Here is a 13,080-nt window from a genome sequence, read left to right as displayed (position 1 = left end):
AAATAAATGGGTGCACATGTACTTTTAAAAGGACTGGTCATGTTTTAGTTTTATATTAAGTCACACACATGGATTTCAGTGAAAAACGGTTTCCTCAAAGTTACAGAAAGAGCCTTTGTCACAAGTTTAAATCGAAACTTTTTTTTTCACTAGCAGATGAGAGCTCTGTGTTGCAGCCAGTATCCAGCTGTGCAAGTTTTCAACAGCTGGAATTATAATAAGCTTCATTCTATGAAAATGAGCTCATTATTCTTTAGTTTGTGCTGATGCTCAATGAATCCATAAAGGGCTCCTCCAGGTTTGAGGAGAATTTCATAAAAGAGCATAAAGAACATTTAAAACAAAATTTTAGGTCTGGCAATATTAAAATGAGAGTACCTTTTTGCCCTGCCTCAATTTTGAAGTCAGGTCTCAAAGGGTAAATGAAAATGTCAGCAGGTATACGCTAAAGAAATACTCAACTAATATTAAATATGCAACACTGAAATATCACTGAAATTGATAGTTTAACCAATATTATATTATAAACCAATATTAAAATAATAGAATAAATCATGAAGCTTAATAATTTTAATAGTTATATTTTTATCATAGCAGTTGTATTTTTAAGCTCTCCAGTCACATGTGATGCATTACCTCATCCTCTCAAACATGCATCTTCAATCATGCAGAAAAATGAAAAACTAGTACAATTAGTTTTAGGGTTTGGGTTTTTTTAACTTTCATTCTGATGCTAATATTTCTGTGATGTGGTCATATGCCATCCTCAGGGTTGATTTGATTATGTCTTCAGATGAAGTTACTGAGAACTTAAATTATAATCAAGTAACTTAAAAATGTAAAGCTACTGCAAGAAAAAAAAAAAAAAGCCCTGCTATTAAAAATGTATTAGAAGCAGGAACAAAGAGTGAAAGATCAATTTTTGGTCTGAATTTAAGTATGTCTCAATATTTTTGGTTGAATATTTGAGTCATTTAGGAAATAAGAGGGAATTAAAGAGTAAACTTACTAGGTCCTACAATTTAAAACTATCCACTTCTCAGTCAAAACATTTTCAATGTTCCATTTTTGTATTCCTTTGATGTGAATGCCAAAAAGCCAAAAAGCCTCACTGGAGAGACAGAGGACAGAGGACCCATAATTAAAACAATAATGGCTATGAAATTCAACCTCTAGAGTATTTTTAGTGTGAACTTCCCGCCGTGAAAATTGCAGAAAATCACAAATAACTCGGTTGGATTTTGATCAGCTGGGAGTGTTCTAATCAGCTCAAACTGATCCCTTCGACCAAAGTCCAAAGCTTCCATTCACTATTAAATCACTGAATGCAGATCTATTCACTTGAGGATGTAACCTTGAAATGAATGCCCTTTTGTAAATGCCACTTAACAGGATCCCTCTACAAGCCACAGGGAGATGCCACATTGGTCTTCTTGTTAGGTTTTCCCAAAGCTGATTTCCTCAGAGGGAAGGGAAGAGTGCTGTCTGGCATCAAAACCAAAAAAATTCCTGGGGTTTTAATTCCAAACTCTACCTCTGACCACATTCAACCTGTAAATTTCCTCTGTGCAAGATTTCATAACGTGGAATAATGTCTTCCCTTGTATGCGCCTCACAGAGTATAAAGTCGCTCTGTAACAGGATAGCATCTTAGGATATGTGAAGGAAGGAGATTCTTAAACAATTTTGAGTGCCACGACTAATTGGCCAGCCCCATCCCTGAGGAAAGATGTTATTGACATTATGTCTTAGATCTAGTTTACCTGTTCCAGAAGGGACTCCTGTTCTGGAATATTTTGTTCTGATTCTGGCACCTGGATGCTATGTGGTTCAAAGAAAGAGCCTTATTATTACCTTATTTTATTCTCAATTTATTAAAACATCAGACCTGCTTTTTGTGAGGTAAACTAAAATTTAGGCATCCTTAGAGCAAGCAGGCCATAAGAACCCTGAGTTATAAGGACAATACTCACAGTTGTTATGTTGCCTATAATGGTAACTGCCAGATACTTAGGGGAGGTAGCAGAAATCGTCAGACACAGAAAGCCTTTATAACATTACCTGCACTAATTTAGATTATGATAACACAGCAGAAATGTCTTGCTAACGACCACCTGCTGACACCACTAGCTTGCTAGTCAAACAATATCTTTTCTTTGGCCTGCATGCAGCCATTTAGAGAAAAGATTATAGAAAAATCCATTAGTGTTTGGTCCAGAAGAAATCTTTCTGTTGGGAATGTGAAACATACTCACTTTTCAAAATACTGTATATTATTTGTACAATCTCCTCTGAGAACTTGGAATCTAAATCAGCTTGGAAAGATAATCAGGGACATAGAATTCTCAGCTAATGGTTTGAGGTTCTTACCTTTATTCCCCGAACTTGTTCTGTAACCTGTCCTAGTGTGTGAAATGTACAAGACATGGGGAAGAAATCCACAACCTCATTCCAAAAACAAGATTCAATCCCTTTTTTGATAAACAGTAATTATTAATTAAATCTATCTTTACTGGGAAGTTACCATATGCCATCAACTTTACTAGGCATTTAAAATCTATATCCATAACAGTTGTGATTTACTAGGCATTTAAAATCTATATTTAAATGCCTAGTAAATCACAACTGTTATGGAGTTTAGGGTTTAATGGGAGATGATATATAATAACTAGTTATTAACATGTTACATGTCATGATGGAGATATACAGGGGCTATGGGACAGTGCAATGGGTTAGGAGACCTAAACTAGCATGTCTCAAGGACTCCTCTGAGGAAAGAGCCCCAAGTGAGGGCAAAAGTTGAAATTAATCAGGAGAAAATGTTGAGAAAGAGAGATAGGGGGAGAAGGGGTGTAGGAAGATGCCAGAAGAAAAGGAAGGGGCTGTGGGAAGCCATAGAAGGAATTTAAGGGTTTAAATATACATATACATATATATATATATATAATATGTAATTATATATAAATATACACATTAATATATACATATGTATATATAATGATTGTATATAAATATATACATTAATATGTAAATATATTCTAGAATCTATATATAGAGAATGTATATATATATTTACACACACACACACACACACACACATATATATATTCTAGATCACACAGCAAGGGAAAGTATAGTTAAGGAGGATGAAGTTAATTAGATATGGAATGTTAGTGAGAAGACCACTGAAAAGTCTCAATGAGAAATTCTCCTGGCTTAGCCTAGGTGCATAAAATTCCATCCTAAGATGGTTGGAAAGGTTTGATTTTTCTCCGAGATAAGTGAGAGGTTAGGGAAACTGAGTAGAAGTGAATCAGGAAGGAAACAGAAATAGCCATCTGTAAGCAAATCCCCAACACTTGCAGGTTGGGGTATTAAGAATAAAACTTGTATCTTTTTTAGTTTTGGCTCCAGTTGGCACAGTTATGAACTGCCCTTCTGAAAGAAGAGGAACTTGCTATCTTGACAAAAATTTCAGTCGACAGCTTTGATTAAAGAAAGCAGCATTTATTTTGATCGAACAACTTTTTGTTTTATTTCAGTCTTGTCTTTGATCTGACTCCTGTCAGAACCTTTCTTTTACAAGAGGCCTTGAGTATTACAGGAGGCAACATTTGTAATTTGAAACAAAGTGGTCTAGTTTGGGCTAGTCATTACTTCTGAGTGGCTCTCCAAAAAATGGATGCCTGTACAGTAGATACTCCTTCCCTGCCCAGCTCTCACCCAGCCAGCACCCAACCAATATCTCCCAATGCCACTTGTAATCTATGTTTAAATCAAAGCTGTGGGTGATCAAAATGATTCACAGATATGAAACAAATCCATTGGAATACAAGGGATTTTTTAAAAAAAATTTTTCTCCCCACTCTGTACTCCAGAACCTAGTACCTAGACACTCAACAGTCATTGAAATAACAAGAAAACAAATGTTGACAAAGAAATGTTGGCATAATTTCAAAGACTTCATCTTTTGCCCAATATCCAGGGCTTGCTGAAAGAAAGTACATCCTTTTTACCTTGGTATTTATTTATTTATTTATTTATTTTAAAAGATTTTATTTATTTATTTGACAGAGAGAGATCACAAGTAGGCAGAGAGGCAGGCAGAGAGAGAGAGAGGAGGAAGCAGGCTCCCTGCCGAGCAGAGAGCCCGATGCGGGACTTGATCCCAGGACCCTGAGATTATTATGACCTGAGCCGAAGGCAGCGGCTTAACCCACTGAGCCACCCAGGCACCCTTACCTTGGTATTTAGACCCTCCTCAGCATAGTCCCATTTCCTATGTTTTTGCTTAGTCAACCTACAGTATTCCTAACTGTACTCCTACAAAATGGTTGTAGGTTTTTGTTTGTGTACCTTTTCTTCTTTGTTCCTCAGCATGGAGTTATGCTTTTCATCTCACACCTGTCACCCCGCCTTCTACCATCAATATGCTCAGGACCAGCTCCGAGACCAGTGCATTCAGGAAACTTTTCCAAAAGGGGTCTCAGTGTATCTAGATATACTCACTCCTCCTCTTAAAAACCCAAGGCACTTTGTCTCTCACTGTGTCTCCTTGAGTCTGCCTTTCCTTAAAAATAATTTATGTACTTATTCTATCCTATTATATAATGCAGTATTTGTGGAGGAAAACCAAACCACTCCAGGTATTTCCAATAGAGGGAATTTAATAGAGGGTATTTATTAGGTATGTGAGGAAAGAGTTGATGAAACAAATAAGATTAGGAGGCAAGCCAGAGGCAAGCAATAGCAGAGAGCCCCTCCTGCACTTAGAGCTGGTGAGATAGTGAGAGAAGGTGGCAGAGGTAGTATTGCCACGATCCAGAGCCAACTGGTCAAGTGCACAGTGGGGGTCACAGGGATGGTAACTGTCTTCTAGGAGCTGTATCATTAGAGGTGACCCAGCAGAAGCCAGACTTGCCTCCCAGTTTCATTCAGTTCTTCTCCCCTTGACTAGCTCTCCAATGCCTTCCATTAGCCAAATCTAGCTGGAAAACGGTTGACAAGGGAGCCTAAAACAAAAGGTATCTCCACGCAACACACAGAAAAGCAGGGGGAGGTGGGATGATTGTGAGAACAAATGGGCAGATAAGCTGATCACTATTTTATCAGAAAAAAAGCAAGCCAGTGTGACAAGAGAAACCTTTATAATACCCTTGACACTAGCACAGTACACAAAATTGTGATTTGATTGTATTATTATATTCCACTTTTAAAAAGGAGAGTATGATTCTGGGCAAAGATGAAAATAAGAATTTACACCTGGAGTGTTATTTAAACTTCACTTCTTTCTGCATGTCCACTAACCATCAAAAAAAAAAATTTTAAATATGCAAAACCTATTATTTACAGTAAAATGTCATTATGAATTTGGCCCTCCACCTCTCTAGTCCTGGCTTTCTCTTTTTCTTCTGAGGTTGTTTGATTCACCAAAGCAGAGTTTCTAGTTTTTGTTTCCGGCTTGAAACCCTGCGAAAATCTGATGAAACTGTCAGTCCTTTGCTGGGCATGGAGTGAGGAGGAGGAGAAACATTAGCACGTGTACTCTGTACTGTACACAGTGTCTGAGGGCTCGCATGGCCCAGAGTCTGCCCCTAGTCTCCTACTTCACAGACAGCTGGAAGTCTTGATAGTCACCTTTCAATTAAAAAAACAGCACACAGTGGATACCTGATAAGACCCTGGTTTCCTGAGTGTGAACACCTCTAAATAACCCAAACAAGTGACCATAGCTCAAAAAGACATGGTCTAGAGCTTCAGTAGATTCTCAATTGGGGTCACTTTGCCTCTCAAAAGGCATTAAACAATGTCTGGAGGCATTTTTCATTTTCATGACAGGTATGGGCGTGCTGCCAGCATCTACCTGGGAAAGTTTAAGGAGTTGCTAAATATCCTACAATGCACAGGACAGCCCCCATGACAAAGAACTATCCTGTCCTAAATGTCAGTTGTGTTGTGGCTTAGAAAACCTATTTTAGAGCAATAGCAATTATATTCTTCTACTGGTTGAAAAGATCATAATAGTTTATAATGCAAGATATACCTTCTTTTCCTTGAAGAAGCTATTATGTGCCCCCCAAATAGACACTTACATATTGTCTACATACTTAATTAATCAGATTTCACCTGTCTGTGAGTTCTAAGGTTCTTAATCTTTCATGTCAACTCTGCCACTGTACTTTTGTGTCTCGTCTACACCTCATTCATCAGTGAACAATGAATTTTTAGTATGTTTAAAGAAAAGCCATTCTTCAGTCCAAGAAGGCAGATATTCAAGAAAACATATACCAAAGAGAATAAAAAAGAAATACCCCAAATCTTAACTATACAAAGATTAAGAATATGAACTCAAAGTACCCTAGAGTATCCAAGTACAAGTCTACTTTGTTCTTTTTCCCAGACAGGTATGTGTCAAAAGCCCCAGACTAAATACTCTCAGACCTCAAGCCACACTCCTATAATTCCACTTCAACAGTAATGAGTTTCCAAAGCTGTTTCAAGGTAGGGCGCTTGGGTAAACTGGACCCAGGAAACTTATTCTGGCATCCTATTTTGGAAAAGTTTTATACTTAAGTCTAGGCTTATCCTAGGGGAGTAGTTTTTCTGCTGGTGGTATATCTGATGCACACACCTGCTAAATCAGGCCCCACATTGGCCTTATCAGGTGGAGAACCACAGTTCTAGAGACTATAACCTCCTATGGGGGATCTTTTCCAGAAATGAGTCTGGACCACAATAGAACTTCTCTTCTAGGGAAGGCCAACAGACAAGATTCCATCTACACTCTACTAGCGCTCTTATACTTCGGTTATGCCTTGGAGATTCAGAAATTCTAATTTCTAGGCTGGTACCTGTAAACCCAGGCTCTCGGCTAGACCTAATGTCAGACCAACTATTGAGGACCCATTCTTTTGACTTACCCCACTGCCCACTGCAGACCACCGTGGGACCCAAATTACAAGCAGACTCTCATTACCCCAGGCTCCTGGCTCACCTGTGTGCCAGGTCAGCCTCAGACTGGTGTCTTCAATACCAGGCTCTGAGCAGCTCCCAGTACCAGATTGGTTCCCATAGACCCAGATGCGGTGCCCTGTGGACCCAGGTCCAGGTTGGCAGAGATGGATCCAGGTCCAAGAGCCATCACTACAGACTCAAGTGTCAGGCCCAACCTAGTAATCCAGGGTCCAGGTAGGCCCACCCCCACCCCCAGTCCACAGGTTGAGATGAAGCCCACATCCTTTAGCCTAGCACTATCTAAAACTCTGACATCTGGCCTCCATATACCTTTTCTAACTTTACTTCCCTATTTCTTTTTCAATACCATGTGCTCCTATTTTTAAAATAAGTTTCTAGCTCTGCATATTTAATAATATTTCCTTCTTTATCTGAAATGCCCAACTCTAAATATCTTAAATGCACTTATTTTTGAAATGCCCATTCTTTCAAGAAGACTGACTTCATCCTATAGTCAAAAATACCCACTCTTCTTTTAGAATACCATCTGAACTCACTATTTCACTAAAAATACTTTTCACTTCCTTACCTCTTGCATCATAACTGTACATGTCCTTTATGGCTGATCCATTTTAGTGTCCTTCCCAAAGCCTACCAGCATGGTGCTTTTTACAAAGTGGATGTTCACCACATTTTGGTGAAGTCCTCAAGTGAAATATTGCTGCAAGCTTGGTGCTCTGCATCTACAATGTCTTCAGATTTATCGCTGAGGTAAGTACGTTTTGGGAGTCGGAATTTGAAAGAATAAAATGTTAGGATAACTGAAAATCAAGCTGAAACTATCATAAAGAATGTAGCATGTTGTGTGGGCAGCAGGAAATTTCTCTCACGTAAGCCACTGTTAGTGGTCTGCATCAACTTGGCTAGGCTATTATTTAATCAATTACTCGATCGAACACTAATCTGAGTGCTGCTGTGACGTATGTCAGAGATGTGATTAATGTCTGTAATCAATCCACGTTAAGTAACAAGATTACCTTTCATAATCTAGGTGGCCCTGATTCAATCAGCTGCAAGGTGTCAAGAGCAAGACTGAGGCTCCGCTGAAGAAGAAATTCCACTTGCAGAGAAGAGTACAGCTGCAGTTCAGGTCTGCCTTTCCTGATGGCTGCCCTGTGGTTGGGGGACTTACCTGGCCAGACTCCACAATCCTATATAATCCAGTTCTTTGTAATCAGTCAGTCAATCCTTCCTACAGGTACTATATCTGTGATGGAACCCTGACCAATCATCCATTATGAAACATTTTACCCCAAGTTTTTTAAAGTTTTTTAAAGGACCTTTGGTGATTTTATATATATGTGTGTATGGGTGTATACATATTTCACAGATATATATGTACGTACATACATGCACACACAGAATACAGATTAAAACAATACAAGATAACTATTTTGCCTAACAAATAAGCAAATTCGAAAATTTATAACGTTCAATGTCACTGAGAATACTCTGAGTTAGACCCTATTTGACCGTTAATAAATGTAGATTGATGCAGCCTTTTTTTTTTTTTTTAAAGATTTTATTCATTTATTTGACAGACAGAGATCACAAGCAGCAGAGAGGCAGGCAGAGAGAGAGGAGGAAGCAGGCTCCCTGCCAAGCAGAGAGCCCGATGCGGGACTCAATCCCAGGACCTTGGGACCTTGACCCGAGCTGAAGGCAGAGGCTTAACCCACTGAGCCACCCAGGCGCCCTGATGCAGCCTTTCTGAAAAGGAATTTTTCCCCCAAAAAAGTCCCAGGGTCTTTCATCTAAGAATCTCTTATGCACACGAAGATTGGTATACAGGTATTTGCAGTTCAGTGTTATTTATAATGAAGAAAATTTACAAGTCACTTAAATGTCAGATGATAATGATATGCCTTTATCCTTCTAATGAACTGTAATGCAGATATTAAAATAGTCTTGAAGAAAATTTAGTGATGTGAGAAAATGCTCAGGATATAATACTCAGTGAGTGGACTATAAATGTATATATTGTATCAACCAGGATTTGAGCAGACAAGCAGAACCAATATCAGGTATACATATGAAGAGATTTATTACAAGGATTGGCTGATGTGATTGTAAGTCTGAAATCCACAGAGCAGGCTGTCAGGAAGGGGTAATTCCAGGCACGTTGGAGCCCACAGACCGATACTACTCTTTGCAGGCAGGGTCTTCCAGTCTCTCTCCTTTGAAAGCCTACTTGTGAGGCCTTTTGACTGATGAAATCAGGCCACCCAGAGAATTCAGAGGGATCTCTCATGCTCAAAATTATTGGGAGACCTTCATTTCCACTCAGAGCACATCTTAGTGCCCAAATGCCTCAGTAGAGATGGTAGCCTAGCCAAGTGGCACACGAAAAATCTGAAAAACAATCTGAGGGGTTTTAAGTGGTGGGGGGGTGGGAGGTTGGGGTACCAGGTCGTGGGTATTAGAGAGGGCACGGATTGCATGGAGCACTGGGTGTGGTACAAAAACAATGAATACTGTTATGCTGAAAATAAATGTAAAAAAATTATTAAAAAAAAAAACCTTTTTTTTTTTTTTAAAAAAAAGGGCACTTGTGATGAGCACTGGGTGTTGTATGTAAGTGATGAATTACTACGTTCTACTCCTGAAACCAATATTATATGCTAACTAACTAGAATTTAAATAAAAAATTCAAAAATAGAAAAGCCATCACATGCATATAATAAGAAGTAAATATAAAAATAAAAACAGGGGTCCCTGGGTGGCTCAGTGGGTTAAGCCTCTGCCTTCACTCGGGTCATGATCTCAGGGTCCTGGGATCAAGCCCCACGTCAGGCTCTCTGATCAGCAGGGAGCCTGCTTCCCCCTTCTCTCTATGCCTGTCTCTCTGCCTATCTATGATCTCTGTCTGTCAAATAAATAAATAAAATATTTTAAAAAAATAAATAAAAACAAACACAGAAATACAAGGCTGAAGAGAAATACCCAAACATGGTGAAAATGTTTATTTCTGTATAGTAGGAAGTATATAGAAGATTTGTTTCTTATATTATCTTGCCTGTCTCAAAATTTTAAATAAATATATACAATATTGCTCTGTGAGTCAGAAAAATATAGCATTTTTAAAATGTTAACACACTGAATACTCAAGGGCATAAAAGCAAATAAAGAATAAATTGTCACTTATTTAGTCAATACCTTTTACTATAAAACTGCTATTATATAAATAAGAGATTTGATTGAAAAGCATCATTCATCCTCTCATAAGCAATGAATCTTAAAACTTGGGAAGCCTTGCCTGACACGGGATAGGCCTGCAGAAGGTCTTACAGAAAGGGAAATGGGAGAGTCTAGGACTCATCTCTCCTGGAAGGAGACATCTCTCTCATGGCCTCTTACTGACTCAGGGGATGTGAAGTTTCCAGATAATTTGGTTTTCAGTTGCTTAACTGTTGATATCTTGACAAAATCTAGTGTAGTACATCGGTATTATCCTGTGTCTTATGAGTATAATGAATAAGAAGAGGAAAATAGATTTTCTCTAATGTAAATAAAATATTTTTCTCATGATATAATTACTGTCATACAAGCCAGCTTCAATTTCTCAGTGAATTCAAGATTATAACAAGTCACAGCTGGAAGAGATTTTAGACCAACTCCCTCTTTTGACAGAGGGGGAAGCCAAGGGCATGAGGAGTGAGGTGATTTGTTCAAGGTCACCCCAATGAGTTGGGACAAGGACAGAGCTGTCATCCAAACATTCTGTGTGATTTTACTAGGTTACCCTGCCTTCTTACTATGACTTGTTTGGGTCAGAAACATCACTAACCCTCAAGAAAGTATAACATAACAAGAAAAAATACTATCGAACCTAATATTTTTCCTTAATTATAGTTATTTAATTTATGTAATTGTATTCATTGTGTCCAAAACTGTGCTGTCCAACAATGTAGCCACTGGCCACATGTAGCTAATGTACACTTGAAATTCATGTCTCTAGCATGAATGAGGAGCTAAATTGTTTAAATTTAATTTTAATTAATTTAAGTTTAAATTTACAAACTTATACTTGATTAAATTATTATAACTAAATGAGCATAATTCATAATAAAATAAGTTAAAATGATTTAAAGTTAAGTTTGGAACAATGTGGATATATGGATCTACTTTTGTAACTAATTTTATAAAATCTAAATGAAGATCAAGTATTTCCAGTGAAGATTGGTATGGGCTGCAAGTATAAAATACACACAGGATTTCAAAGACTTAGTAAGTACAGAGTAAGAGAACATAAAATACCCCATTAATAACTTTTATATTGATTACATGACAAAATGATAATATTTTGGATACGTTGGGTTAAATAAATGTTACTAAAATTAAGTTCACCTGTTTCCTTTTTACTTTTATCCACATAGCTATTAGAAAATTTTTTAATTACATGAAATGATCCCGATTATATTTCTACTTGAGAGAGCTAATACAGAATCTCAATTTTTTTCAGATTTGTAATAAAGTTTATCTACGTGTCTGTCTTGTACTTTTAATTATGTTGGGGCATATATGGAACACACTGTTGCTGCTACTCATTCTGGATCCTTCTTTGTTAGTTTCTGAAACATATCAGAATACCTGCGACTTGGAATGTCGGCTTTGTGATGTACTCCTGGTGAAACAGACACTTGTACAAAATTTTAGGGATTTGAGAGTAAAAAAGTAGTTGAAGGAAACTGTCCTTATCTGGGGGGATCTATGTTGCTCTGCTGTGATCACACCACCTTGAAATCAGTGATGTAAATCCTAAAGATATATTTTTAATTAGTGTCTGAACCACAGATGCCAAGGAGAGAAGGAGATCTCAGAAGAAACCCAACCTGCCAAGACCTTGATCTTGGACTTCCAGGTTCCAGAACTGTGAGAAAATGAATATCTGTTATTAAAGCCATGCAGCATGTGGTATTTGTCATGGCCACCCGAGCAGATTAGCATGGCGTCCTTCTCAATCACCCTTGACTAAGCAGTCCTTCTCTAGACAATCATCAAATGCCATTCTGTGGATGGTACTCTCATTTGTCCTCGAAAGAAGTGTTCCTCCCCTTGCCCTAAGGCATTACCTCTGTGTTCCTCAGTATCCTCCATAGTCAAATTCACAAGTGCCATGTGGTCTACTTTTTAAAGTCAGACCTCCAAATTTGATGAGAACCTCTTTAGCCAGTTTTTTATGATGGGTTACGCAAACACAAAAGTAACTTAATGTTTTGGACTATGCTTAGAATCTAACAACAAGCCTTAGGGAGTTTGAGAAGTAGAAGGAGCGAGGCCCACGCAGGATTATCAATCCAGGTTGAAATTCAGCTGCGTACTTTTTCCTGCAGTGGCCTTCAGGAAGATTAGAACCCTCCTGAGTCTTGGTTTCCTCATCTTTAAAATAGAGCTACTAGTTCCTACCTCAAAGGGTTACTTTGAGAATTAAATGGCATAACATATGCCAGGTTCATGGCAAATAATACAACCTAATAAATATTAATCCCTTTGTCCCTAAGGGAATGAAAGTTCCTTTGAAATATGACTACGGATTCTTTTTAAAAACAACAGAAGTGTTTTATAGTTAAAGAAGGAGGGAGGAGGAACATCTGTTTATGGTGTCCTTTGGTGAAAGAACATTCATTTGTATTCTAGGGCAATGATTTAGCCCTAGTTCTCCAGACGCTTGAATGCAGTTAGTTGGAAATGCATCATCATTTAGTCTCTCTGGAAGGGAAGGGGGGGGGGTCCCTGGTGAGCTCTTGGAATAAGGGCCTCAGAGCAACCATTCTCAAATTCTGAGTTCACTTTACCACATGACTGAGTTCTGGAAGACTCGCTTGCTTCTTTCCTTTCCTCTTGATCAAAATAATAATGGTAATACTTGTTTCACTCAGGAGAAAAATTATGCTTAAGAAATTACTTATGGAAAGTTCCAAATATTATACCTAGAATACCCCTATTATACGTTTTCACACACACTTGCATCAGAAGCACGAGACAAACTTGCCTACAGCCGATGCCCATATGTCTGTGGAATCGAATCTAATATGAAAGTGGAAAATATCCCATTGCAATGGGTAC

Source organism: Mustela nigripes, chromosome 3 (genome assembly GCF_022355385.1).
Source record: "Mustela nigripes isolate SB6536 chromosome 3, MUSNIG.SB6536, whole genome shotgun sequence".
Classification (NCBI taxonomy): Eukaryota; Metazoa; Chordata; class Mammalia; order Carnivora; family Mustelidae; genus Mustela; species Mustela nigripes.
This window is presented reverse-complemented; position numbering follows the sequence as displayed.